We start from the raw sequence: 27133 nt of genomic DNA on the forward strand, positions 1-27133 counted from the left end.
GATGGGTGGATGGATGGGTGGATGGGTGGGTGGGTGGATGGATGGGTAGATGGGTGGAGGGATGGATGGGTGGATGGGTGAATGGATGGTAAGATGGGTGGATGGGTGGTTGGGTGGGTGGATGGATGGATGGGTGGATGGGTGGTTGGGTGGGTGGATAGATGGATGGATGGATGGATGGATGGATGCGTGGGTGGATGGATGGATGGCAGGTAGATGGAAAGAGATATGTGGATGCGTGAGTGGATGACGGATGGAAAGAAGGATGGATGGATGGGTGGGTGGATCACCGATGTAAGGGTGGATGCATGCACACATGGATGAATAAAAAATGGGTGGTGATACCAAGTAGGATGGCTTTCAAACACTGAAAGCAGGATGGACAAGGAAATTGGAAGAAGAAACTGACAGGCGTATTCTCTAATCTAACATAATATTTAACAACTATTTGTACTAATTGTTATATTATTTATAGATGATGAACTTGAAATTGAGAGTGTTTGAAATTTGTGCACATCATAGAGCTAATAAATGTTACGGCTTGGGCTTTAGTTCATATATGCTGAATTCTAAGATCAATTATCCTTTGTCCATCTCAGAAACACAGTGATCATGTGTAATGTGCAAGATGTAGCTGGACAATGAAAAACAAAAATCATAGGCCTTATTTACATTTTTCACTTTGGATTTTTCACAACGGCCATATATACTTACATCGTACGTTATCAACTGGCTAAAACTGGCACATAGAAATTTCTGCCTGGTCATCTGTTTAATCCATTGATTTAATTTACTTGTTCATCCCACATGTATCATTAACATTAGTAAATATTTTTACTGTGATTCTCTGACATTCCTGAGTCACACATCTCTAGGCTTAGGTAGTTTTGATTTTCCTACCAGACCAGCTGGGAAAACAGAAGTTAACTTAAAGTGATTTGCTTGGGGCTGTGACTTAAGTGTTTTTTATTTTTGTTTTTGTTTATCAGATTCTTTGGTCTTTCTACTGAAATGTATCCCTGGATGGTCCAGCACAAAGACTTAACAATTCTTCATTTTCTCACAGTGAATATATAGAATCAGAATATTGAAAATAGTTCTATTTCCAGTTTTTCTTGATCAAAGATAAGGTTATAGTATTCAGTATTTCTTTATTTTTCATTTTAAAGAAGCAATCAAGACATTCTGATCTGCACGGGAGCCCACAGCCTGCAGGGAGAGGGCAGAAACAACAAGGCCTGGAGCTCCCTGCGCACCGACCACTCCTTGGTTCCGCCATGTCCCGGGTACAGCCATGACCCGTGGCTGACATTTTCATACCAGTGCCTTGGAGATAACCCGTCTTTCAATGTCCTTAGGCATCAGGATCGATAGATATTTTCCTTGATTATAAGGAGTTCTAGCTCTGAACTCCAACTATACACTCTGAGTGCTCCTGAGTCAAAGTCTGCACCTCAAGCCGTAGTTCTCAGGTGAGTCTGTTACCGGTGTAATCTCTGTCATAAGATTTTGTATTCTTAAATCTATTGTAAGAAGATGAAGTGCAAAGTACTTACCTCTCACAAGCTCTACTGAAGCGTTCTATAAAAGGACTAGCTCACTTAATTTGGTATGTTTACAATATTCAAATCAAAATCATGATAACAAATCCAAGTAAGGAGGGAAAAACACTGGGAGAAAGAGGGAAGGCTTGACATCGTCCAAAAAGAAAACTACTCTTTCCCTGACTTATGTAGCGGTGACCTCTCTGCACATCACCTTTATAATAACAATAAAAACGCACGAAAAGAAAAAAAATCCAAGGGAGAGGCACATTATCTATAATGAATTTGTCTTAATTTTGTCATTGAAAAACACTAAAAAGCAAGGTTTGCCTTAGGGTCCCGGGCACTCCACATACGCAGCCAAGGGGTTCTTTTAAGCAGATGCACGAGCAAAGCTGATTTCTGACCTCAGGACAGCATGGCTGGGGAGCGGGGCCCTTCCCCTCCAGTCTCGGCGTTCACCTTTTCCCCTCACTCCCCTGCTCCAGTTCCACCCACGGCCCTCCCCTCCGTGAACTGCGCCGAAACCAGCTTCTCCTAAAAGACATCCACCAGTCTCCCTGGGCCTGAAAGTCTCCCTTATCCCTGGCGTTTTTGAGATCCTCCTCAAATACCGTGGTTTTGGTGAGGGCAGCCACGCCCACTCATTGCGTAGCACGGGGATCTGTGGTCGCCTTTTCCGCAGTCTCCAGTCCTTTCACCTGGTTCCTTTGCTAACAGCGGGCGTCCCGTTACAGTCTTTGCACATCCCACTTCTCTCTGCTGTCTGTCATTCCTGATCCTGCACAACTCTAGCCAGAGTGGAGATTATGTCCTTAATGACTTCTACCAACGCACCACGTGCGCAGAAAGACACCCGGACTTCTGTTGCTGCAGGTATTTCTTGAGAGAACACGGCAAATCCGTAGCTCAGCATCCGTTCAGTGACAAGCAGATGCGGAGCCGTGCTGCTCCGCTCGCTGGCGCAGGCCAAGAGCCTCACAACGCAGTCTTTAGATGCTGAGAGCGGCTCAGCTTAGGGTCACCTGGGAAATCTGAAAGGTGAACACGTCACCTGGGCCCCCTACTCACCCCACGACCGCCCTCCGGGGCCGAAGCCTATCGGGCGGTCTGGGAAATCCCCGGTGGCCACGTGCATGGGGAGGGAGGTGCACCTCGGGGTCACTCGCCTCTCCGTCTCCTGTGCCCGTCCCCCAGGGGCCTCGGGCAAGCCGACACTCGCTGCCTGGGCGCCAGATGGTCCTTCAGCCCAGGCTGACTCAGATCGTTGTCTCCAAGGCACCCTGGCCCCCCCCACAGGAAACAAGCGTGCTGACCGGTGCCCAAAGACCACGCGTCCCATTCGCATAGCTTCCTCCGAGTTGGTTCTACCGCCTGCCATGTGGAGACGGGAGAACCCTGGAGTGCCGTCTGCCCGCATTTGCCTACTCAGCCCCCCTCTAGGCTTACGTCTGCTCACATCTGCTCAGATTCCTGGTTCCATTCACCTAGAGTCCACCTTCTCCTCTCTCCCCATCGACAGCACCGAGGGGTCACGACAGACGTGTCTGTCTCCTAAGCCTTTTCCTGTCCTCCACAGATAGCTCATGGTGAGCCACCACACCTTGGCGCACAGATAGTTTGTGGAGGAAGCCCTCGCAGCAAGACTGTGAGTGAGAGTTCACCGCTAGTCCTCGTCAGCTCATGAACGCGTCCTTGTGCCTTGCATCTCCCGCCAGGGACCAGGTCCTGCTCAGCACGGGGTCTTCTCATGGATGGGCGGAGCAAGGAGAGTTCCAGGATGTTTCGATTTCAAATCTGATGTGTGTGTGTGTGCGCACGCGCACGTGTCTCATGGGAGTGGAAAAGCTGTTTAATGACGTCTGTTGTTGTCTCAGAGCAAAGCGTACCCTCGGGCCTGAGAGACCAGGAAGGATTCTGATGACGACGACGCTGTCGGTTCCTGTCATCCCTCCCCCCGTGGCCCTGTAAAGGGAGCGGCAGCCTTTCCCACGCCGGCCACACACAGGGGATGCTGTAGAGCGTGGGAGAAAGGCATGCACGCCATTCTGTGAGCAATGACAACTCCATCAGTTCCGACAGCAGTGAAGTCAGATGGCCTCTCGAAGAGCTGTCTCACTGTGTGAACATAGGGAGTGGAGGTAAAGTTTTCCTCTTGGGGTGTACGTGTGTGCGCATGTGTGTGTGCACATTGCCTATGCAGACATGTCTACTGTCTGCATGTTGGAAGACGGGCCATGGCCTGCTTTGCTTCCGTTGCTAATCAGCCTGTCCCTGCGCGTTCCTGATGACAAGTTGTTCTGTTTGGAACTCCAGTGCTTCTCCTCGGGATGGAGACTCAGCTACAGCCCCCGACGGCTCTGCTTTCCCGTCCGGCACGCTGCAGTCCCTCCCACCTGCGCTGGACTGAAGGGTGGGCATGGTATCCTGTGCCCCAAGGAGGGCGAGCACCGCAAAGCCTCTGGGACTTCTGGCCTGGCAACTCCAGCCCCGCAGACGCATTCGAAGGACGTCTCCAGGGAGGGGGGCAAAGAGGAAGACGGGATCCTGAACGTAGATGCACCCCAGCCATGAACTGCTGAAAGAAACAGGCGGCCTCTGGCTAATAGGATACTTCAGCGTGCAGGAATGGAACCTGGTGGTGCGTTCGAAGCAGAGCGTACGACGGATTTTAACGTCTCTGTGACTCCGGTGCTGACTCTTGAGATCCTCTGAACCTCCTTGGGGTGATCAAGGCAGCTGTCTCTGGCGAAAGACAGATCACTAACTCCCCTGGAGAGAGAAGCGGCCTCTCAAGATGGGATCCCCAAGAGGGAAGGAGACGGGCCTCACCGTCTCTGTGCGGTCTGCGTCTGTCTTTCTGGATGCTTCTGTGTTCCCGGCAGGGCCGGGGGTGAGGAGAGGGTGCTTCGGGCTGGGGGCGCCCCGCGAACACGGGCGGCAGGATGCGCAGCTGGTCACAGGAAAGGCTGTCTGCCCCCCCCACCCCGCCTCGCCCTCGGGAAGTGGGGCGCAGGGCACAGCGGAGAGGCCGGTGAGGACACGCGCCCCGCTTCCCCCAGGGGCACGCCGACCGGTGAGAGCCACGATCCCATCGTTTCTGGATTGGGAAAAGTACGATCAGAAGAACCCATCGACGGCTCCACACGTGGGGGCGGCTGGCAGAGTTACCCCATCCTCGGCGGGTCCCCCATGCTCGGGGGCCGTGGCGGTCTGAGCGAATACGCCGAGCTCACCAGCTGCACGCATGGAGCAAGCTCTTCTCGTGCCTTTGCCTTCCTGCCAGAGTTTTCCAGAAGACTCGTGTGGCCGCAGAATTCCTCACGCCGGTTGTGAGGCGGTGCGAGCACGCCGCGCCTGGCGGAGAGGGCTGCACGCGTGAGAACCCACAGGAAGCCAGTCTCGAAGTGGAGGGCTCCTCGGGGGCCGCGCGGTTTGCACCCACAGCCTTGCGGGGAGAGTGGGGGTGTTAGCTAGGGAGGCGATGGCAGCACACTTGATGGGAGACCCCAGCTCAGTCGTGCCAAGGCTTCTTCGCCAGCCATCAGCTTCACTGACGGGAAAACATGAAGTCCATCGCTGTCTTGTGGACAGACCTCCAGCAGGCCCTCTGTCCACCGCGTGTCAGGATGGGACATTGGAACGGATGAAAATACACACCACGGATGTCAGACGTTTCCTACCGGGGCCCTCCCTCAGGGCTGGAGTAGTTTCAAACCATCCGGCATTGTCCGCCTCAAAGAGCCCCAGGGCAGAGTGTCGGGACCAGAGTCTGGGCCCAGAAAGCCATTCCTGACCTGACTGAATTCCTCCTCTCTGGGCTCCACACGTCCAGCTCTTGTGAGTCCGGGGATTCCCACGGAGTGGGTCAGAACCTGACATCCCCCCCGGGACTGAGATTCCAAGTGGACCCCTGGAGCTCTCCTCACTGCTGCTGGCTGGGCGCCCAGCCAGAGCGGGACCCAGCAGGAGACGAAATGCACCGGCTCCGCTGCCAGAGCGCGGGGGACACCGCGGGCCGAGCAGGGCACCTCCCGTCTCCAGGGGCGGGGGTGGGCGACCGGAGGTGAGGGTCTCACGGACCTTCCTGACTGGACTGGCTTTGAACCGCCATCCTCCGATCTCAGCCTCCCCGGTAGCTGAGACTGCATTGCAGGCGGGAGCCACCGGCGCCTGAGTCAGAAGGGTTCTCCCTGGGCATGCTTTGGTTTTACAAGATGGCTTTCCTTGCGGCATCGTTCTACGCGCCTTTCGCGCTCTCCACCTTCCCCGCCCACCTCGATCCTCCCTGAAGCTATTTCAGCAGGCTGTACTGTTTCCTCTTCACGTAGGTGTGTAGAGTACCTGGCTCACAGTCACCCCCCCACCCACCCCATCCTGCCGACACCCACCTCCCCAGAAGACCCCGTTCCATTCTCCGGTCACTCGTTTGAATGTACATTACATGCACCAAAGATTTCACCTGGGCATTTCCCACATTTACGTATTATATTTAACCTGCTGTTGGTCGCCTCTGTTGTGTATCAGTTTTCAGTGAGATTTCCCACTCGCGTTTGTGAACTCCCGCACTGGTTTCTGTGCTGGTTGCGCTAGTTTACGTTCCCACCAGTGGTGAAGAATGAGCTTTCCTCTAGGGCTCATCCTCAACTGTCTCAAGCTGCAGGAGCTGGGCAGCTTTTGGGATGGCAGAAACGGAACCAAAGATTGTCCCTCTGACCTTGACGCCTGTAGACCCCACAGCTCCCTTTGAGAGGTAAAACTTGGAAGGTCGGGGTGGCGAGAGCCATCTTTCACATGGTCTCTGGTAATGTATTTTTTCATCACTTGGACTGTTGTTTGTGAAAAATCAAAGAGAAACAAGTTTTACATCTCAACATTGCATAACCAAATCACCTTCACAGAGAGAAGGAAAAGTGTGGGTTTTTTTTTTTTTTTCCTGGAGAGTAGGGGCTGTGGGAAGCGGTGTCCATCTGATTTCCAAGGGAAGGTTTCCGCACTGGATCGATACCTATTGGTTCATTGCTGACCATTGGTGCTCCCCATTAAAACGAAATTAGACCGTCCCCCAGCAAATAACTTTCGAATCCTGTTTCAATTTCCATTCTACCACAAGGGCAGAATATTAATCAGCATGTGCTTTGGGAAGCCAAGGCTCAAGTTATAAATATTTCCTCAGGATATATTATATAAGACAATTCGGTTACTGATGAGGCATGAATGCTTCTAATGGCGTAGTCTGTGGGGTGATTTATTTTAATTGTCACTCTGGGACCTGTTATTATCCAGCGTTAGGATGGGTCACTGCATTAGAAAATTAAAGCTGATGATGAAAGGCATTCATTTTTAGCCTGTTTGTAAATTCAGGCTTTGGGGAAGAAGGGATGTTGACTGTATGTAAATCCCACATAACCATTAATTCACCATGCGCCGTGTTTTCCGCGGTTGGCCACCTCAGTACCTCCACCGCTCGGGGCATGGGTAACAGCCACCTGCCCCAGCGGGCCACAGGGGCTGCAGGCGCTGGGACTGGATGAAGTGCCTCGTGCCGGGGGCGTCCGGACGCTCTTGGTCACTGCCAGGCAGGTTTGAGGTTGAGAGCCCAGAGAAGAACCCGAAGGAAAGAGAGGAAGGCACCCGCCTCTAGCATGCTCTACAGCCTGCTGGGGTTTGATTATCTCCCCTCCGCAAACTCGCGCTGGCTCTCATCGCGCCCGCATTCGGTGCGTTCTCTCTGTTTTCCACAAAAGGAGCCCGCACGTTGGCTACGCGAAAGGCCTTTGTAGCTAGTGAAATACGGGGGCAAGAATAATTTAGTTCGTAGGGAATATTTATAGAAAAGATACTTTTGTACTGCTGTAGCTTTGCTTTTATAGTGATATAAGTATCTCTTTTTCATTGTGTATTAATAGGTCGGGGATAGAACTATTGTTAGCCTATATTCAGACAGAAAAGAGAAGATGCCTGTGGTGTTCTTCAGCTGATCTGACAGGGTACGTCTAGCAGGTAGAAACGGGGGACGAGGGGGATAAAAACCACAAGTGCCCTGGAAAGAAGGTGGAGAATCAAGTGCGGCACATCTGCACGTCTTCTGAGCCCATGCAACAGAACAAAATGCATGCAGGCATTTTGGAGACCAGAGACACAATAAACCACACACCCTTTTGCTTAAATGAATCTGTCTTTTGTGAGCATTAAAAGAGCAACTTGTCCGTAATGTGGTGTCTAGTTTCCAGAGAAGAATAAGAAAGCGATAGGTCAAACTTTTCATCTTCTTTTTACATCATTACTAGATGAGAAGGAAATTGTGTCAATGCAAATGAAGAGGCAGGTGCTTGCCCTGTGAAGACTATCCAAACCGCAATCAGTTCGTCTAGAAACACGGTTCAGGGGATGTCATCTTATGAGGTTTGAGGGGCTGCGTTTCCAGTTCCCCCTGTGGCTGCGAGGGTGGCGGCCGCGTGCGGGGCAAGGCGTGGCATCTCCCCAAGGGTCGTTCCGCCAACGCCTCCACGCAGCCCCCCCAAGTCAGGCCGCTACCCCAAATGGGTAAAGCCAGCACTGCCTAATCGCCCCTTCCTCTTAGCCAATCTCAATGGTCTCTTTGCCATTGCAACTCATTAGGGAGCCAGGGCATGTAAACTTGCGCTACTCTCCTGGTCGTGGAGCAGAGAAGACAACCTGTGGCATGCTCGTTCCTGAGTCCATGGCGAACATTCAGACGCCTGCTTCCCCTGTCAGAATGGCGCGCGACGTTTCCACTCACCCGACGGGTGTGGTGATGGCACAGTGGACGCCATCGTCCCGTGCAGACTGCGAACCTTGCTGGCAGGAGAGTGAGCACCACGTTCACCAAGGCAGAGTGGCCACAGTCTCCCGCGGCGGGGGCCCGGTGTGGGTGTTCAAGCCTGGTGGTTAACGAAAGGGGTCTCCCGCGCTCACGTTCCCACCGAGGGCAGCAAGGAATGACTGACTGGAGTTACACCTCCAGGGGCGGGGCGGGCAGCCTCAAGCGGCGACATGTGCAACGGAGGGAAGGGCTGGGGGTGGCCCCCGGTGGCATCTGCGATGGTCGGCACGGAGTGGGGCTCGAGGGGGAAATGGTTTGGCACAGAGGCGCCCTGGCCGTGAGAGGGGGTTCCCCTGCTCACCCCGTCACTCCTGTGCCCAGCGGAGCCTTTTCCTCACGTCCCAGGGCAGAATGGAATCCTGCCGGAAGTCCAACTGAGGTGTTGACAATGAGACACCCGAAGGAGACAGGTAACGCAAGGAGGAGGCTGGGGGCCACAGGTGGGGCACACAGTGTGGAGGTGGGGGCCGCAGGTGGGGCGCGCAGTGTGGAGGTGGGGGCCGCAGGTGGGGCGCGCAGTGTGGAGGTGGGGGCCGCAGGTGGGGGCCACAGGTGGGGCGCACAAAGCATTCAGGGTGAGCACCCTCCACGCCGTGGGGGGGCGGGGGCAGTGGAGGTGACCCCGCCCCCCCCGCCCCCGTGCTGGTGGGGCAGGAGCAGGAGCAGAAGGCAGGAGATCACGATCGCTGCACTGGGAGGGCCGGGGGAGGGGGAGTGGTTACCGTGCTAACTTGGCGATCACCTCAGGATGGATCGGACCAGGCCGTGTCAAAACGAGCAAGTCACTGGTCGCTGAGGGGCAAGGTGGACCGCCGCCTTCTTATAAAAATGTACCCAGCAGTGTTCCTTCCTACAGTCCCAGGTGACGCTGGAAGACGGCCAATGGCTCAGAGCAAAGGAGATGCTGGGCGCATCTAATGACGTGTTTTCTTAAAGAAGATAGCCATGTTACAATCAAGGATGCATGGACAAGAGCCTGTGAAGGGCTAGCATCATGAAAATTTCCATCTGGAGGGAATGTTCATCCTCCCTGGCAGTAAAGGAAATGCAAATAAAAACAACCCTGAGATACCACCTACCCCAGTCAGCAAGGCCTGTACCCTAAACTCAGGCAACCACAAACGCTGGAGGGGATGCAGGGAAAGAGGAACCCTGCTGCACTGCTGGTGGGAATGTAAACTAGTACAACCACTCCGGAGGGCAGGCTGGAGGTTCCTCAGAAAACAGCATAGACATACCTTATGATCCAGCCATACTGCTCCTAGGCATAGACCCTAAGCAACAGGATCCAGGATACAACAAGGACACCTGTACCTCCATGTTAATCGCTGCACTGCTCACAATAGCCAAGATACGGAAACAACCCAGATGCCCCAATACAGATGAATGGATCAAAAAAATGTGGTGCCTGTACACAATGGAATTTCATTCACAGGGAAATGGACAGGACTAGAACAAATCGTGTTGAGCAAGACAAGCCTAGAACAGAGAGACAAACAGTGCATGGTCTCCCTTATATGTGAGCGTTAGAAATAACAAAGAGACATGATAAAGGAAACAGGACCCAAGATACCAATTCACAGGGAGACCAAAAAAGGACAGTCTTGGGAGAAAGGCACCAAATAGTAAGACCTAAGCACTACTACATATGTACTTAAAATAATATACAGACTGGAAAGAGCTCCAAAGATAAGGAAACAAGGGACCCCTCCCTAATTAGTCTTATAGGATTTAGAGGACTCTAGATTCTTTACCTCACACGTGGTGTATACACGTGCACATCTGAGCGAAGATTGGAGGAGAGCACAGAATTAATGGAAAGCAAGTGGAAAAAAATACAGGGAAGAGGCCCAACAGCTGCAATGGACATTGATGAAAGTGAACTGAGCAACCCAACGGCAGTGGGAGAAGAGAAAAAAAACGAGAGAAAAAGGGGGACCAGATTATACTCAGCAAAGGGAAAGAAATATATCAGCTGACCTGGAAGACATTGTTTTATTGCTAATGTTCATGGAGTTCATAAGCACTGTAGATGAGGACAATGTCCATCATTAGGAAGATAAGAAAACAAAATGGGGGGCTGGGGATATGGCCTAATGGCAAGAGTGCCTGCCTCGTATACATGAGGCCCTGGGTTCGATTCCCCAGCACCACATATACAGAAAATGGCCAGAAGTGGCGCTGTGGCTCAAGTGGTAGAGTACTAGCCTTGAGCAAAAAAGAAGCCAGGGACAGTGCTCAGGCCCTAAGTCCAAGGCCCAGGACTGGCAAAAAAAAGAAAACAAAATGGTGAAAACGGGGGTGGGAGATGGGGGAAGGGGAGGTAGGAGAAAAAAGAGGAAGCGGGTAACAAGTATGACAAGAAATGTTCTCACTACCTTACGTATATAACTGTATCACCTCTGTACAAAAAAAAAAATCCATTTTGGAGGACATTGGGTTGGTTTGTTTTTTTCTAGAAGCTTTGCATTTCAGAAGGTTCGTATACTTGGTAGCATAAACTATGGATATGCAAAAGGACCAGAAATGATTAGCATCACAGCTACCCAGAAGTCCTTTAGAGAGTAATTTAGCTTTTATATTTAAGGTAAAATTTAGCATTTCCGGCTTGATAGGATAGTAGGTAGAGAATGCTGACAAATCTCAGAGCTTTAGGCCTGTCACAAGTTAGGGAACCAGGCTGGTATTCACAGAGCGGTATTGCCATGTGCAAGTGAATCTCACACGTGTGGGTGAACAAAATGCCTACTTAGTCAAAGCAAATAGGTGTAGCCAGGTTTTCAGCAGCCTGGATAGCAGGGTCTGTCTGCCCTTCATAATGATAGTTATTACCAACGCAGACATGTCCCCCAAGTCTCACTGATTTTTTTATGTGTTGAAGATAATGAATGCAATAGATAGTGATTAAAATGGAGCACTTGTTGGCCACTTTTCATGTGTTAAAATTTTGCACTTCTAACTCTGCAAAGTTTGCACAGGGTTTAGACATGAATAGCCAGGAACCTATTGTAACCACTTAAAATAATAAGTGCTTTTCTTACATGGAAATTTTTTGAGCAATACTTCTTCAGTTTGATAAATAACAGCAGTTGAGGCTATCTGTATTTTTTAATTAATTATGCGTTCACTGCTTTGCTCTTCCTAGCGTAGAGAAGGAGAAGTGACGCTCGTGTACCAAACTCCCTTTTCTTTCCTGACGTACCTGTCTCCACCTCTTTGGAGCGCATCCTTCTGATCTCGCCTGTTGCACACATTCTGTCTCAACCGACGTTTGTGTTTCCCACCGTGTATGTACACTTTCTACATGTGTGGCCCAGGAATTTTGTCTTTTGGTGTTTCTTGGGGTCGTAATACGGGGTGAACTTCCTGGACTCGCGGTGCTTATTTTATTCTGCAGGTGTGTCGGGGTGTCGCTACACCCCCCTTGTCCCGGGCTGCCCGGCCCCTGCTGCTGGCTCTCCAACTGCGTTCTCCATACCCTGGCCTCTTCCTTCCGCTGTTCCCACGCGCTCTCCCCCCAACGGCCTTCTCTCGAAGCTTCTCCCCCTTCGGAAGCACAGGCCGGCCAGCTGAATTTCCTCAGCACCTGCCTTCTCACGTCCCAGGTTTCTTGTGGAGAATTTTGCACGTGTTTAAATGTATGCAGTCACAGCGCTAGGTTTTTATTGCTACCCTAGTATCTTGCTCTCGTGTGTATTTTCCATACTATGCAAATGACACATAATAAAACGGCAGGCATCTCCTCCACTATTTTAGGGCTGCTAGGAAATGGGATCACACCGTCTAAGAGCTGCAATGATGAAGAGTCAACCCTGCAACCTGAGCTCCACCCGTCCTGATGCGCGCTCTCTCGAGCTGATGCCCGGCGCGGGGAGGCTGGGCCGGTCCAGTTTCGTGATGACTGAGACACTGGAGTGCGCTTCCAGGTAGCCTGAGGCAGGGCCTCTACTGCAGCCATGCTGCTTCCATCTCTGAGCTTGCCTTGAGTCAGCGCGAACCACCGGAATATCTGGGTGGGAGCAAAGAGTTGACGTAAGAATCTCTGCCTGGCTGTCATCCTGTAAGAGTCTCTGCTTTCCTCCTCCACTGAAGCTGTGTGTCATCTGGACGCCATGCTGACCTTGTAGACATTTGTGAAAGGCGTAAGATCTATCCATCTACCTATCGTCAATCTATTTATCTATAATCTATCTATCCTCTATCTATATATCTGTCTGCCTGCCTGCCTGTCTATCTACCTTTCTATCATCTCCTGGGTATCCAGTCCGGCCCCCGCCTCAGTCCTGTGGTTCCCACAAGATGACCGCATGCCGTCCGACCGGTCTTTGCAGCCTGGCTGCTTTGCTTGAACAGCACATCGGTTATTCATCCATTCAATGCAGACAATCAGTCGTTGAAATTGTTTCCCTAACAGCTGATGTCACCACATCCAAATGTGTCAGCCTGTGTTTGCCTGCTCACCATCCTCAGATCACTGGGCCTCTCTCTCTCTCTCTCTCTCTCTCTCTCTCTCTCTCTCTCTCTCTCTCTCTCTCTCTCTCTCTGGTGGTTTTAGATGAGGAGTAAGGGCATCTTAAAGAGGCGGATGCAGAGCCTTGCTTGGACGTATCTTTTTAACACTCTTGAAGGCATATGAAAGTGGGTTAAAAGAATTGTGCACCTAATTGTGTAAAAAACTGCCACTCCAACTAGGCCCTGTAATCCTAGCCGCTCAGGAGGCTGAGGTCTGAGGATGGCGGCTTAAAACCAGTGCAAACCGGAAAGTCTGTGAAATTCTTATCTCCACCCACCTGAAAACCAGAAGTGGAGCTGTGGTTCAAAGTGGTAGAGCCCTAGCCTTGAGCAAAAGAGCTCCGGGACAGCGCCCAGGCATTGAGTTCCAGCTCCATGACCAACAGTAACGAAAGCAACTGCCATGCCAGAGAGGCTGCAACGCTTACAACCCCACCAGTGACACTCGAGACTCGTTCTATACCTTCCTCAGAGCTCATGGTGTCATAGGTATTTCTTTCTTAAAAAATATTGAGTCTTCAAATGAAAGTTCCCTGGAATCTCTTCGTGATTTTAATTTCCCGACAATAATAAAGATGACTATTATTTTATATGTTTATGACATCTGTCTCTTTTCTCATTTGAAGTTTCTCTGTTCTTTAACCAAATTTAACTATTATGTTGTTTCCTGGTTACTGAATTTTGAGAGTCCTTTATACATTCGGGACTCAACTGCCTTATCTTTTGGATATATAGTATCATCATTTATGGATGATCTTTTCATTTTCTTAATTGCACTTTGAGAATATATAATTTTTGTTGTAATGATGGACATTTTATTTTTAGTTATTTTTAATGTAACCTGTAAAAAATCAAATATATAATTGAAAAGATTGTCTCCGTTGTTATCTTCTGGTAATTTTTAATTCAGGTCTTCTACTTAATTTCACAAACTGTTCCAAATGAATCTTCATTTACTTTTTGAATATCTGGCCCACAGCTTTTTCTTGTATAGAAAGATTATTAATGCCCAATTACTCCAGCATTATTTTTGAAATGACTTTCTTTTTCATTGAGTTACATTTGTGCCTTTGTCAACAATTGAGCAGGTTTATTTTTAGACTATAGTGGTCCACTGAGATATGTTTATGCTTCAGACAATCACAAAAGTTGTGATAACTATAGCTTTCTAAGTTCTAAAATCAAGCAGTGCGAATTTTATAACTCTTTGGTTTCTTCTTTCAAATGTTTCTTAAGTCACCCTTTTATTTTTTTTAATTTCTTCATTTTTCTGACTAAATTTTATACTGGAATTATGTTGCTACTATAGCTCAGTTTGGTGAGATTAGAAATGAACTCACTCCTTACATATGAAACCAAAACCCCTCTCTTCTTCACTTTGCCACTAAATGAGAACAAAAACGGACTTGTGAAAACGGAGTCATTTAATCTATGAAAATATATTCTCCATTTGCCCAGATGTTCTATGATTTATTCCATAATTCTTGCTAACTTACCGTGTGCATATCTCTTCTGTATTTTGTTAGCTAAAACAACACCTAATCCTAAGAATGATTATTCTCTTGTTATCTGTGTATTGGTTTGAATTAATGTTGTGTTTTAAAGTGAGAGTACACTCTACTAATTAAACATGGAAATAATTATCATGGGATCTCTAATATTTTCAAGCAGCAGCAAAGTAAATACTTAAAGGCTCATTGGGACACAGAGCTAATATGGAGTCCACGTTTTAGCTCATGAATTCTGCTTACTCAATATGTCACTTCACTTGCACTTGACGACTGGCCATGAGCACTTTTAAATAATGACATTTTGCCTTTAAAATATTTAATGTAATCGTGAATCAAGAATATGTCTCCGTGTGGGTAGCATAAAGGTTCACAAATGGAATTGTGCAGGTTTTGAACCCAGATGATTAAGGACGGATGTGAGGTCCTGGTCTTCCGTTTTTCTCCTTCCTCTCTCTCTGTTTCTCACCGGGGCAGTAGACTGGGGCGAGAGTCATTATTCTTAGGACACAGAGCTGCAGTCATTTACACCATGAACTAAGATTACCCGGAGGATGTCCTAGTCGAAAGCTTGACTCATGGTGCAGTCAGTGGTAAACAGAAACCCACATAACACAAGGGGCTGGGCATCTGTGGAGAAACTGGATCAGACTGGAAAGGGGGCAGAGTCTGAGTAGACATGGTCTGCATTCGTTAAGAAAGTTGAAACACGTTTGTTACTTACCTGCAATGGCAGATAAGTAAGACCCAGTACAAAATGATGTTAGCCACTGTTCTTTGAAGCTACATTTGGTAGAAATAATGATTCAAATAATAGGATGCATAATGGCAACCGTTATTATCAACACATAAGATGAATATAAAACAAATATCTATGTATATAGTTTCTTTCATAAAGACATGCTTTTTTCAGAAAGACATGCTTTTGCTAGAAAATGAAAACTGAAATTGAAATGGCAATCCTCAGATATGTTTTCATTGCACATGAGAGGTAAGGTAAGGCATAAAACAGTTGAACCCATCTTATCAAAATTGGCTTTCACAACTTCACTCATAATTCTATTCATTTAAATTTATTTCTGCGCTCGTAAAAAAGTTAAATTTTTTGAGGCATACTGCGTTCAGAAAATCAGCTCGGGGATTAACTTTCTATAAAAGTTCACCTCTTTAGAGCCACCAACCCCTCCTTCTAGAAGGTTGTTTTTATATTGTTTCTATAGTCAAGTCTTCTGCTGATGTGACTGTTTACTTTTCTCATGGATTAATATTTCCATACTGCAATGAGCTCAGCTTTCTCTCTTGGAAAACACTGTCCTCTCAATTTCTGGTTTTGTTTGCAAGATTCCCCAGAGCAATGAGTCAGCTCCGTGGGACCTTCTGGGTCTTCTTGTGAAATTGCCCCAAAGAGGTATCTATTTATTTATTTTTAACTCTCCTTTCTTTCTTAATATTTCTCTTACATCAGTCCTGGTCTCCCACAGGAGGTCCAAACAACCAGAAAATCATGCATCATCTCGGGTACGAGGGCTTCGAGAGTTGCAAACACTTCAAGCTTGGATGTCTCTCACTTGAGAGATCATTCGAGACGGAGGGTTTAAGACAGAAGCCTGCCTGCTCACTCAAGGTTTAGATTTTGCAGTCACGGGGATTGGTTCAAGCCCCAGTCAGGCTAAGTGTGAACTGAACGGCATCTCTCGGGTGCCCCTGGATTTCTTTCAAGTAGGGCTGACCACGGCCACCCCGTGAATACGCCACGCCTGGTGCGCCAGGCTGGAGTTCTGGGGAGGCTCCTCTCCTTGCTCCGGCCTCTCGGGGGCCCCCTCACTTGCTGCCCGCACCCGTAAGACCTTCCACACCTTCCACAGATGGACGTGGGAATAACCCAAGGCTAGGGAGGCGCGTACACCCTTGGGATCCCACGGCGTTTCAAAAGCAAGCACTATCACCTTTCCAATCCGGCCACGGTTTCCTCGTGGCCCCCGGGTGTGGCTGGAAAGAGCGGGTAGAGGGAGAAGAAACTGCCTCGCCGCGCCGGGCTGCTGGGCCAGGCGTCCGGGGACGTCCCCGGGGGACCCCCCGCTGACACCCGGGACGCGTTTCGTCATTCCTGTGAACATGCGTCATCGCCATCCGTCCTCGGAGAGCGGGTCTGGGCTTTCTCTCCCCAGCAGCGTGTCGGGGGGGGGGTGGGGGTGGGGGTGGGGGGGGCCTCGCTCAGTTCTGAGTATGTCCTCCTGGAAGGCACAGAAAAGAAGGGACCAGGAGGGGGTGGAGTGGCTTCACCCACCTGTTCTGGAGCTGAGGTGGCAGCTGTAACGCGCAAACCCGGCCGTGATGGGCCTGATTGCTCCAGAGCCGCAGTGGCCACCCGCCCTGAAGACAGACAGGCCCCCGCCCCGAGGCCTCGGCCCGTGCGGTCAGCCGGTCAGGGCATGCGCACCCACGAGCTCACCCGAGAGGCAGGCATCGGGCCGTTCAGGAAGCTACTGCAAGATACATGGGAGGTTCCCAGGAAAGAAAATTAAAATCTAATTTCGGAATTTGATATCCAGTGGCTGTTTAAAATAGCAAAATGCGCAACAAATTAAGCTGAAGTAATCAAGTGCTGCCTGAGCTCACGGCTTTGAATCACATAGAGCGCCACATTGCCTCGATTGAGGAAAGCCATAATCCCAAACAATCCTGTTTTAATAAGGAGGCATTTTAAATGAGTCACAGTTATAAAGGCCCAGCTGTGATTGTGTTCACCCTCAGATGAGACTATAATCTTCTGTCTCTCGCAAAAGCAATTCTGTTTATCCTTTCCTGGTGCAAGTGAAATAAATAGAGATTTCTAACAGGACCAATCTGTGCAAAATTTTATAGACTACAAGACACTTTCATAACCATTATGATTTAATGGCTGTGGCTATTAGATTTTTTCCCACTAACCTGAGAAGCATAATGATGACAATAGAAAAGTTTGTACCCAATATCTTAATTTGCTAGTGTGTGAAGACATAGAGAATGTCTTCCTTCAAGCCACAGACCTTGGTGTCTGTCCCTAACAAAGATGTCCTGTGAATGATGGCTTCATGGACAGGAAAAACTCTATATGCCCAGACAACCATTGGCGCTTTGCTTGCATGGGCTTTTGCTCAGTGACTTGGTAGCTAGCGCAGGGAGTTCCTCAGTCTCTATCAGTTGGTCTGAATGCTGAAACGGAATGAGAACCACGGGAGCACCCACAAGTCCACTGAACGTGCCACCAACTCATTCGATTCCCGTGAAGCATCTAACCCATCAAGTCCTCTTCTCTGTGTCCTTAACACAGCACAGGCTCGGCTGAGAAGAGGTTCACTCCTTATTTATTAAAAATAAATTGCACACGTGGGAAAACTCAGGTAACAGATGGAGCCCTCGGGCCCAGCCCCGGGAGACCAGCACTCGGTGTTCTGGCTCCGGTTCTCACCACTGCCCACGTGCAGTTCCGAGGGCATCGGGTCTTAGGAAACACCCTCAGAACAGCATCCCTGCCGCATGGCCAGATGGGAGGCAGATGCCCTTCATTCTCCATGATCATGCCGGCGATTATGTAAACGACCGCCCAAATGGTTCCTTCAAGCTGATCCTGGAAGTGCTTGCCAGGAATCAAACTCCTGTTCCTAGAATACTGTCATCTCTAGCTGTCGACTGACTCTTCAGATTTCGCTCGCTGGCTGACTCGGGGAGGGGTTTTAAACGTTTCCTTTACACCAGGCTTACGACGGATCCTCAGTTTCCAGGCGCGCGGCTGCCTTGAGCCTCACCTGTGCAGGACGAGAAGGAGATACTGTCCCCCCGGCCATGGCAGACAGCCAGACAGCCTGACAGCCTCCTCCCAAAGCCAGCGTCACAAGGGCAAGTACGCGCTGTCTCTGTATTAAGGATTCTCGTTTTCTCTCTGCTGTAACATGTTCATGTTTTACATGTTGTAATGACACACTGCAGGAGCCCAGCAGCATCTGCAGGCCAACTCTGAGACGCGGGGAAGGGTCTTGTGGAGCAAAGGTTCGGAATATTCTAGTAAAGACAGGAGCATTCCACCTGGGGTCCTCAGAAGACCTATGTGAGGAGACTCTTGACTGTATGGATCTATAAATGTAACACTGAGGAGAGGAACCCTCAATGGTTAATGTCTTCACATTATCTTTAGTTTTCCTCCTGGGATAACTGGAAGGATAAATGGAAGGTTCTGAGTGTTAGTAGAACGTCCCAGCTGCTAGACAGAGATCCAGCTTCTTACTAAAACCCTCTGGGCCACTTCCTCAGTTGCCTCTTCTTCACTCAGGAAATGTGAGAAGGCAAAGTAAAGAGAAGGGCGTCTATCTGACCTCCCCAGCCCTTCTTTGGGAGCTGCAGTGGGTGAGATTCTCTTTACCTGTGGGGAGGAGGATTGACTGTGTTCAACATGGCTTTCTCTCCTGAGAGCCGGCTCTCTGTCAAGAGCCAAAAAACGGGGCAGGATATGGCTATAAAACGTCAAATCCACTGGCTTGCTTCTCGCAGTCTGTTACAGAGTTATCTCTGCTTGTCCTTTCAACATTCTGGATTTGTACGTGCTGCCTATTTAGAAACAGATAATGTTGTCTGAGTCACCTGGCGGGTTATTGTATAACCCGAGGTGGAGGTGTTACCGAGTGAATTTTTGTGTTTTCTCAAATATGTACTGAAATCCTGGCTAAAGAATGAGATGAACACATTCATCCCAACAGGTAGAAAAGAGCGACCTTCTCTCAGTCCTTGACCCCGTGAGGCCCCATCGAAGGTGGAAATAAAACAAGAGGAAGGAAGGGGTGCCCCCCACGCCTGAGCCAACGCAGCTCTGACGCCAGACTCTCAGCCCCCAGCACTGAGAAGCATAGAGTGCATCCTCCAGGCCACGCAGTCTGTGGCTGCCGTAACCGCAGATTCTCTCTGTGAAGGGTACGACATGGGCTGGGATACTCAAACCCAGTACACTTGAAAGGTGGGTTTACCTTCTCCTCGTTAATTTATGGAGAACACATAATCACCATGAGATCTCAAGGACATAACCCCAACTATGATCCCACTTCTCCTAATTAGCTGGATCGGGTGAGGGACACGCTCCGTTGTGATTAAGGTCACAGCCCGGCAGAGGTGACAATGTGACTCAGGCCACCATTGTCCCCAGAGCCCGCGCTGCGCTGAGCCAGGCTTCACGGAGTGACAGTTTAGCAAAAGGGCTGCTCCACGTCGTTCTTCAGATTTCTCCCAGGGCCTTCCTCCTTTCGTCTAGAGCGAGCAGGTACCTGTAGTCTCAGTGGAGTGATAGCCCTGGTATAGTTTTCGTATCACAAAAAGACATTTTCCTATCTAGTAAATCACGCCCACAAACATTATAAAACACATCCTGGAGTTGGCAGGTGGAATGATATTTTATACATTTTTCATCAGAGGATCATATCTCACCGTTGTCAGAGTTGTGAAATTTCCTTTCTATGCAGCTAGACTGAGAAGTCGTTTGCCTGTCACCGCCGTGAACCTGCTCTCCAGCGACATGGTGTGAGGCCCTCTGCCTGTCACCGCCGTGAACCTGTTCTCCCGGTACCTGGTGAGGCCCTCTGCCCTGTGTGTGGACATCCAGCTTCCGGCAGGAGGAGGGGAGTCCTTGTTGCTGACTGTGGATAGCGAGGGAGTTAAGCCAAGAAGCAGCAGTTGCTGTCTGAGTGGCATCTCTTGTCCCGGTCAGCCAGGTCCTTCCTGGTGTGTCGCTGTCAGCTTGGGGTCCTTCCCTTCTCGTTGGCATTGTGTTGAGGCGGCTGAGAGGGGCCGAGCGGAGGACTGCTTGGTTTACAGTGAGAATCGGCGCTTCCTCGACCGGTGTGGCGTCCTGAAGGCCACACGGGTTGCAGGTGCAGGGGCCTGGAGGATCACACTCCCAGCCCCTTCGCCTTGCTTCTCTCCTCTTCCAAGCAGACAGGGAGAGCGCTTTCCGTCCGGGCGCCTCCTCTACCTTTGGTGGCAGCACAAGAGTTCTCGGTTTCCTTGTTTCCTGGGAGTGAAGGAAAGTCAGTACACTAGAGGATGAGGACGTGTGGAGATGGGGGATGCTGGCAAAGCCTCCGTGGAGAGCTGCCCCTACCCAGGGATGGGCAGGCCGGCCGGGCAGGCAGGAAGGTCCACGTCACTGCAGGTGGGAGAGGGTCGTTGTCCGTCCAGCCTGGGCACCCGGAGGTCAGAAGAGCACCCTGACCGCCTGCACCAAGGAGGTGTCACGAGAGCAGGCTGAGGCTGGGCCCCACAGTGCAGATCCCGAGAACAAACCAGACTCAGCTGACCGCAGCCCAGCCCGGGGACGCCCCGCGGGGCCAGACCGGAGGGCGCAGACCCGCTCGGGCTTCGGTGCCCCTCCAGGACCGCGCACGCGGGAAAGCCGGGCGGGAAGGCAGCTGGCTGCAGAGCATCGCGCCCCAAGGGTCGCCGGCCAGGAGCACGGAGCAGAGGCACCGTGGGGACGGGAAGCTGACCTTCAACCCTGCAGGTGTGCGCATGCGCAACTGTGTGTGCCCAACGGTGCAAAAGGACCCGCGTGTCCGCTTTCTGCCTCTCGGCTTCTCAGAATAGCGGCTTACTCCGTGATAAGGTTTTCTAGAAGGAGCACATGGAGGAGCAAGCCGTATTTCATTTCTATTTCTTTCCTTTTTACTCCATTTCCCCTGAGCTCCAGCCATCTGGTAGAATTATCTTCATCTTGTAGTAATATCTTCATCCTGATGCAAAACAATCAAGTTTTAATGTGTGGAATATTTCTATAGCCATTGGGTCTGAGAAAAGAAACCTAGTGAATCAATTACTATTCAATGCATAGAAAAAAATTTAAGTTGAATTTCCTGACTAAAATCACCTTAAAAGGTCTAAATGTGGAAATTTCCAACTGAGGTTCTACCTGCTTTACTCACATAGTGGTAGCAGTTTGGAGTTCAGTAATGTGTGCACAAAAATCATAATGACTACATTATAAGATACACTTGATTCACCCACACCAAATACATGGCTGCTTCCGATCCAATAGATATAACAAAAGGGAAAACTCATTAGATTCCTTACATATGTAAAATAGAGGTGATGAAATCACCATTTCAGGGTCACTGTGAAGGCTAGATATAAAGGGTGGAAACTCCTCAGCACCATTTAGCGATCGACACAAACCACATCCTACCGCACGCAGGGAAGAGAGTGCTAAAAAGTGCACAAGGAGGCACATGGAGTTTTGTTGGCTATTTGATAAAAGGGACAGGTACAGTGAAGGAGTAAGGACAATAATAAGGGTAAAAGAAGAGGAAAAATGAGATAAGAGGGAAAGGAGAAGGGAAACTCTCCATTGTGATTGCTAAAGCGATAGATTGCCAGCAACAAAGGGTGCTGTTATCTTGCTGTCTTCCCCAAAGGAGGTTTGAAGGTCGGTGAGCTCTTTTCCCCTCCACTCTTCCTTGCTCATGGAGGACTGTCTAAAACACGGAGATGACCGGGCCCAGGCGGGCCGCGGGGGGAGAGCTTGCTTTGAGGATGCTCTGTGCCGCGACCCCACGCGCGGGGAAATCACTTCGGCAGTCTTGGAGAGCGAGTACCGCCAGGCTGCCGGGGACTGCAGCATGTCCACGAGGGACGTGCCAGGCTGGGGAAGGGGACAGGATCGAGCCACCGCGAGACAGACCCCGCGGCTCCTCACGGAGTCCTGGGACCCACCGTGCAAAGGCGCTGCTTCCACCCAGAGACGGCAGGATGGGGAGACACCTCATGTCTGGACGGCAGCCTGGGTCACATTCTGCACCGACCCGGAGGGAAGCCAAGGCCTCGATGGACAGCTCGGGCCCCCATGCCCCTCCTCGCCTGCACAGTGCGGCCTGCGTGGGAGCCGTGGGGGGTTACATGGGATGATTACGGACACGCAAGCCAAGAGAGAGGTACTGGTTTAAGATCAAATACAGTTTAAGACTCAAGCAGGTGATAGAGATAGATAGATAGATAGATAGATAGATAGATAGATAGATAGATAGATAGATAGATAGATAGACAGATAGATAGATAGATAGACAGACAGTAGATAGGATAGATTATATTGCTGAATAAATGTGAAACTGTTGAGGGAAATGACGTGTTTCTAAAGATCTTCAAACTTTGGACTGACAAATAATTAGCAGGTGAAAGTGTGTTCTGTTCCCACAGTTTGAGTTTTAAAGTCTACATAATAGTTTAATGTTCTGCTCTAGGGGCGAGTCTGTCTTCACATTTGAGACTTCTCTGAACCCTCTTCGCCACTCTCGATCACGTCGGTGATCTTCGCCACTCTGGATCACGTCGGTGAGCTTGGCCCCGGCAGGACCTTCCGGCCACGGCGTTGCTTCCCGCCGGCCTTACGTTCTCACTTCCTTCATCCTTCCAACGCCGCGGGAGCCCAGGCCCGCGGCACCGCATTCGGAGTTCTGCCTCACTCGTAAGGTGTTTGCTGCTCATTTCTAAAATCAAAGTTCTCTGGCCATTCTTTTTTTTTTTTTCCTTTTTGTGAATAAAAGAATGATGGGGGAAAATGAGCGTTCTATCTGACCTGAGATTTCATACATAAACTGTGGGTGTGCCGCATGTCGTTTTAAAAATTATCTTTAAGGACTTGAACAAAGGGATTGCCATTTAACAGTTTAGCAGTTTATCCTTCTGTATCTTGACCAGTGTCACCCCTTCAATAGTCTCACCATCCCTTCCCCACCTACCCCTGCCTCCCTCGCCTTAATTTTGTAGGATGTACATTGAATTCCTGGCTGCCTTTTCTCCCTCTTCTCCTCTTCATTGTCTACCCTTTTCCCTTCAACTCCACCTCAACCCCTTCAAGTACCCTCTTCCTGGTGTTTTATTTTGCTAAATTTTGATGTTGCCTCTCTAAGGAAGGATATTGAGTTCTCCTTTGAATCTACCATATTTCAGTCAATACACTTGCATTCTACCCCAGTGTATTTATTTATAAGTTTATATGATAAATCTAGCTTCCACATATTTAAAGAAAAAAAAAGTGTCTTCAGCCTCTCTGGGGGTCTGGCAACGTATTTTTTCCAGGGTTTCAATTTCTTCTAAATAGTATAAAATAATTCCTTCTAATGTATGAGTAAAGAATTCCACTCCGTGTATTCCACATTCTCTTGATACGCGAGCGCACTGAGAGCATCTGAGTTGATTCCGTACCTTGGCTATGGTAAATAGTTTTGTTATTAGCATGGTTGTGCTTGTGGCTTTACTGCAACCTGGTTTGTAATCTTTGGATAAAGAGTGGACTTGCTGGGTCATAGGGGAGTTCTATGTCTATGTCTATGTTCTATGTCTTTTGTGGGGTTTTTTTTTGTTGTTTGTTTGTTTTTTGGTCGTGAGTCTTGAACTCTGAGCCTGGGCGCTGTCCCTGAGCATTTCAGCTCAAGGCTAGTGCTCTACCACATGAGCCACAGTGCCGCTTCCTCTCCACACTTCTTTTCAGAGTGGCTGGCCATGTTTACACTTGCACCTGCCGTGTAGTAGCATTCCTTTTTGGCCACAGCCTCACCAGAGTCTGTTATTATTTGTTTTCTTGATAATGGCCATTCTGACTTGGGTGATATGGAGTCTCAGTATTGTCTTGATTTGCATTTCCTTTATGGCCAGAGATATTGAGGATTTCTTCATTTGTCTGTTGGCCATTTTACTTCTTCTCATCAGTTCGTTTATTAATTGGGCTGTTGGGGTTTTTCTGAAGGTCTGATTTTTAAAGTTCTCTGTATATTCTGAATTTTAGGCCATTGTCTGACATGTAGCTGGCAAAAAATAGTTTTCTCTTCTGTAGGCTGTCATTTTGGCTATGTCCTTTGCCAGGCAGAAACTTTTTAGTTTGATAGAATCTCATTGACCAAATCTTCTTTGATTTGCTGTGCTTCTGGTTCTTTACTCAGAAGATTCTTTCCTGTTCCCAGGAGTCCTAGGGTTTCTACTACTCCTGTCTGAAGTAGTTGTATGGTTTCAAGTCCTACATGGAGGCCTTTGCCCTCATGTTGATTTGATGCTCATGCAAGGTGACATATAAGGACCTAGGCTCGATTTTCTGCATGTGGTGATCCATGTGTTGAAGAGGCTCTCATTCTTCCGGTCTATGCTTTTGGTTCCCTCCTCAAATATTAGATGGTTATATGTTTGTTGGTCTTCGCTTCCATTTCTGGGTCACCTATGCTGTTCCATTGGTCCTCAGGCATGTTTGCGTGCCAGTACTGAGGTGTTGTCATTAGCATAGTACTGCAGTAGAGTCAAAAGTTTGGTGTTGTGATACCCCAGCACTCTGTTTTCTGCTCAGGTTTGATTTTTTTATTCAAAGGACAGAATTCTTTGCTTTTGACTAGCATCACCTTCTTATTTGAGGTTTTGGACAAAGCTCTGACACCCTTCCTCGACAGAATGTAACATCTACCGGGGAGAATGTGATATCAACACAAAACTCACCTTCATTCAATTTCTTTCAGTCATGTCACTTGCATTGTCAGGTGCAACATTTCCCCCCTTGCATTTAAACATCATTTTGGTCTCAGAACACAAGCTGTGATGCCATGTGTCACAGAGCCCCAGCCCAGGGGCCAGCGAGTCACCCGGGATGCACTTCTTGAGATGTTAACTAGCAAATGATACAACCCCACAATGGGCACCTGTACTCCAGATGTTGTCACAGAAGTTTGCACATTGCTGCTACGCATTGAGTTAGCAATTCATTATGCTCTGGCTCCTTCAAAAGCAAGACAATACTAGGAAATCTTTCAGCAGCTGTCAGAGTGGCAGGAAAAACATGCCATGTGGGGAACCCTGGCTGTGCTCAGCCCTGGTGTTCTGGAGCCCAGAAAGCCTGGTGTGCCTACGGGCCTTTGCATTATCAATACTCAACCAGGTAGTTGAAGTGCTAATTCAAATTAGTTGAAACGTCTTAGACCTGACAGCAGTGGTTTTGTGGAAAAGACCTTTCATGCACCAAAATCACATGGTGAACTAGGAACAGCGCACACCGGAAGTTCAGCCACACAGATTTTCTTTGACAACTGCATCTTCCAGCCAGTCATGCTGTCAAACTCCTTGAAGCCTTGCACTGGAGGTGCTGAAGAGGGCTAGATGTGGTAGCGCACACCTTCAATCCCAGCTACTCAGGAATCAGGTTGGCATGATTTCAGTATGAGGCAACCCCAGCAAAAATCACTGAGATCCTGTCTCCACAAATAGACAGAGCGTGGTGACACATTCCTGTGATCCCAGCTATGAAGGAAGCACAGGTAGGGGAATTACAACATGAACTTGGACCAGGCAAACCATGACTCTAAAAACCAGCAAGAGCAAAAAGGATTGGGATGTGGCTCAATAGAGTGATAGTTCCTTCATAGCCCCCTCTGTGCCTGAGGGGCAGGGGAGGGGGGGCACCAGAGACAGAGAAGATCAAACTGCGGGTCTTCTGTACAGAGGACCTCCTTGTAATCCCTGCATCATAGGGGTGGCACTGGGTGCATCCTGGAGTCAGATCCAACTCCAAATAAACCTTTGCTTATAACGTCAGACCTCAGCACCTGTTCTCGTCTAAACACAGCCTTGGCAAGGCCTGCCAGCTGTTCATGCCCTAGCTGTGCTGCAGGACTCTTGAACACACGGCCCCTCTAAATTCTCGGGGAAAAGTATTCTGCCGTCTTCTCTGGAGATCTCCTTTTAAATAATTGATTGCCTTCCTCCTTCAAGCTCAGAATAAGGTAATCTTCATGTTTACCTCGGCAGGAAATCATGTGGGCTGCCACAGCAATCTGAACATTGTGCGCGTGAATAATGACGCCGACCCGAACACTTAGAGTGGTTAGAACGGCAGTTTCATATTGTGTAGAGAAAACATCACAGTGATTTTTTAAAAACTGGTCCTGCTCTGGACTACTGTGTAAACACTGAAATATACGGTGTACAAACAGTGCCCTGAGTGAGGAGATTACATGATTTTTGAAGACTGATTTCAAAATGGACTTTTAAGAGGGCAGAAGAGCAAAAAAATCAAGCTACCAAGTATTATAAAATAAATCCCAAAGGGAAGCCAAAGGCTTTAAGCATGGTAAAAAGAGAAAAGGCTCTTTATCACACATAAAACACACACACACACACACACGCACACACACACACACACACACACACACACACCCTGACACTCAAAGGGAAAGAAAAGTCATGTTTAAAGTAAAGCTGCCAGAGATGGGTGCGTGTCTGCAATTGCAGAAGTTTAGCTGCTGAGGGGTCGCCCTTGTACACGCAGCCTCTCGTGAAGGGCAGCCCTGGCACACCCGGCCACTCGTGAAGGGCAGCCCTGGAACACCCAGCCGCTCGTGAACCAGCCGCTGGGTTCTCAGTCAGCAGTACTGCACAGCTGACGGGGTTAGCAGGGACAGCCTCCCTGTGGGGGACTCAGATCTCCTCCCTCTCCTTCCTCCGCTCTCCATGTCTGCTCCCCACTGTGGCACACTTGGTGGCATCTCCAGATGTATAAAAACCTTGCTTCTAGTGAGAGTAGTGACTATTACAACTCTACTTTTGGAGCATATTCCATGCAACCGCAAATACCTACCAGGAGGGATGAGTGTCAGCCCTATGTAGGTACCCCCACCACCACCAAAGGAGCAAGAAACAACGGATGGTCTAAATGTCAGTGTAATATGCGTCCTGGA

The sequence above is a fragment of the Perognathus longimembris genome, chromosome 8 (assembly GCF_023159225.1).
Source record: "Perognathus longimembris pacificus isolate PPM17 chromosome 8, ASM2315922v1, whole genome shotgun sequence".
In the NCBI taxonomy this organism is placed as follows: domain Eukaryota; kingdom Metazoa; phylum Chordata; class Mammalia; order Rodentia; family Heteromyidae; genus Perognathus; species Perognathus longimembris.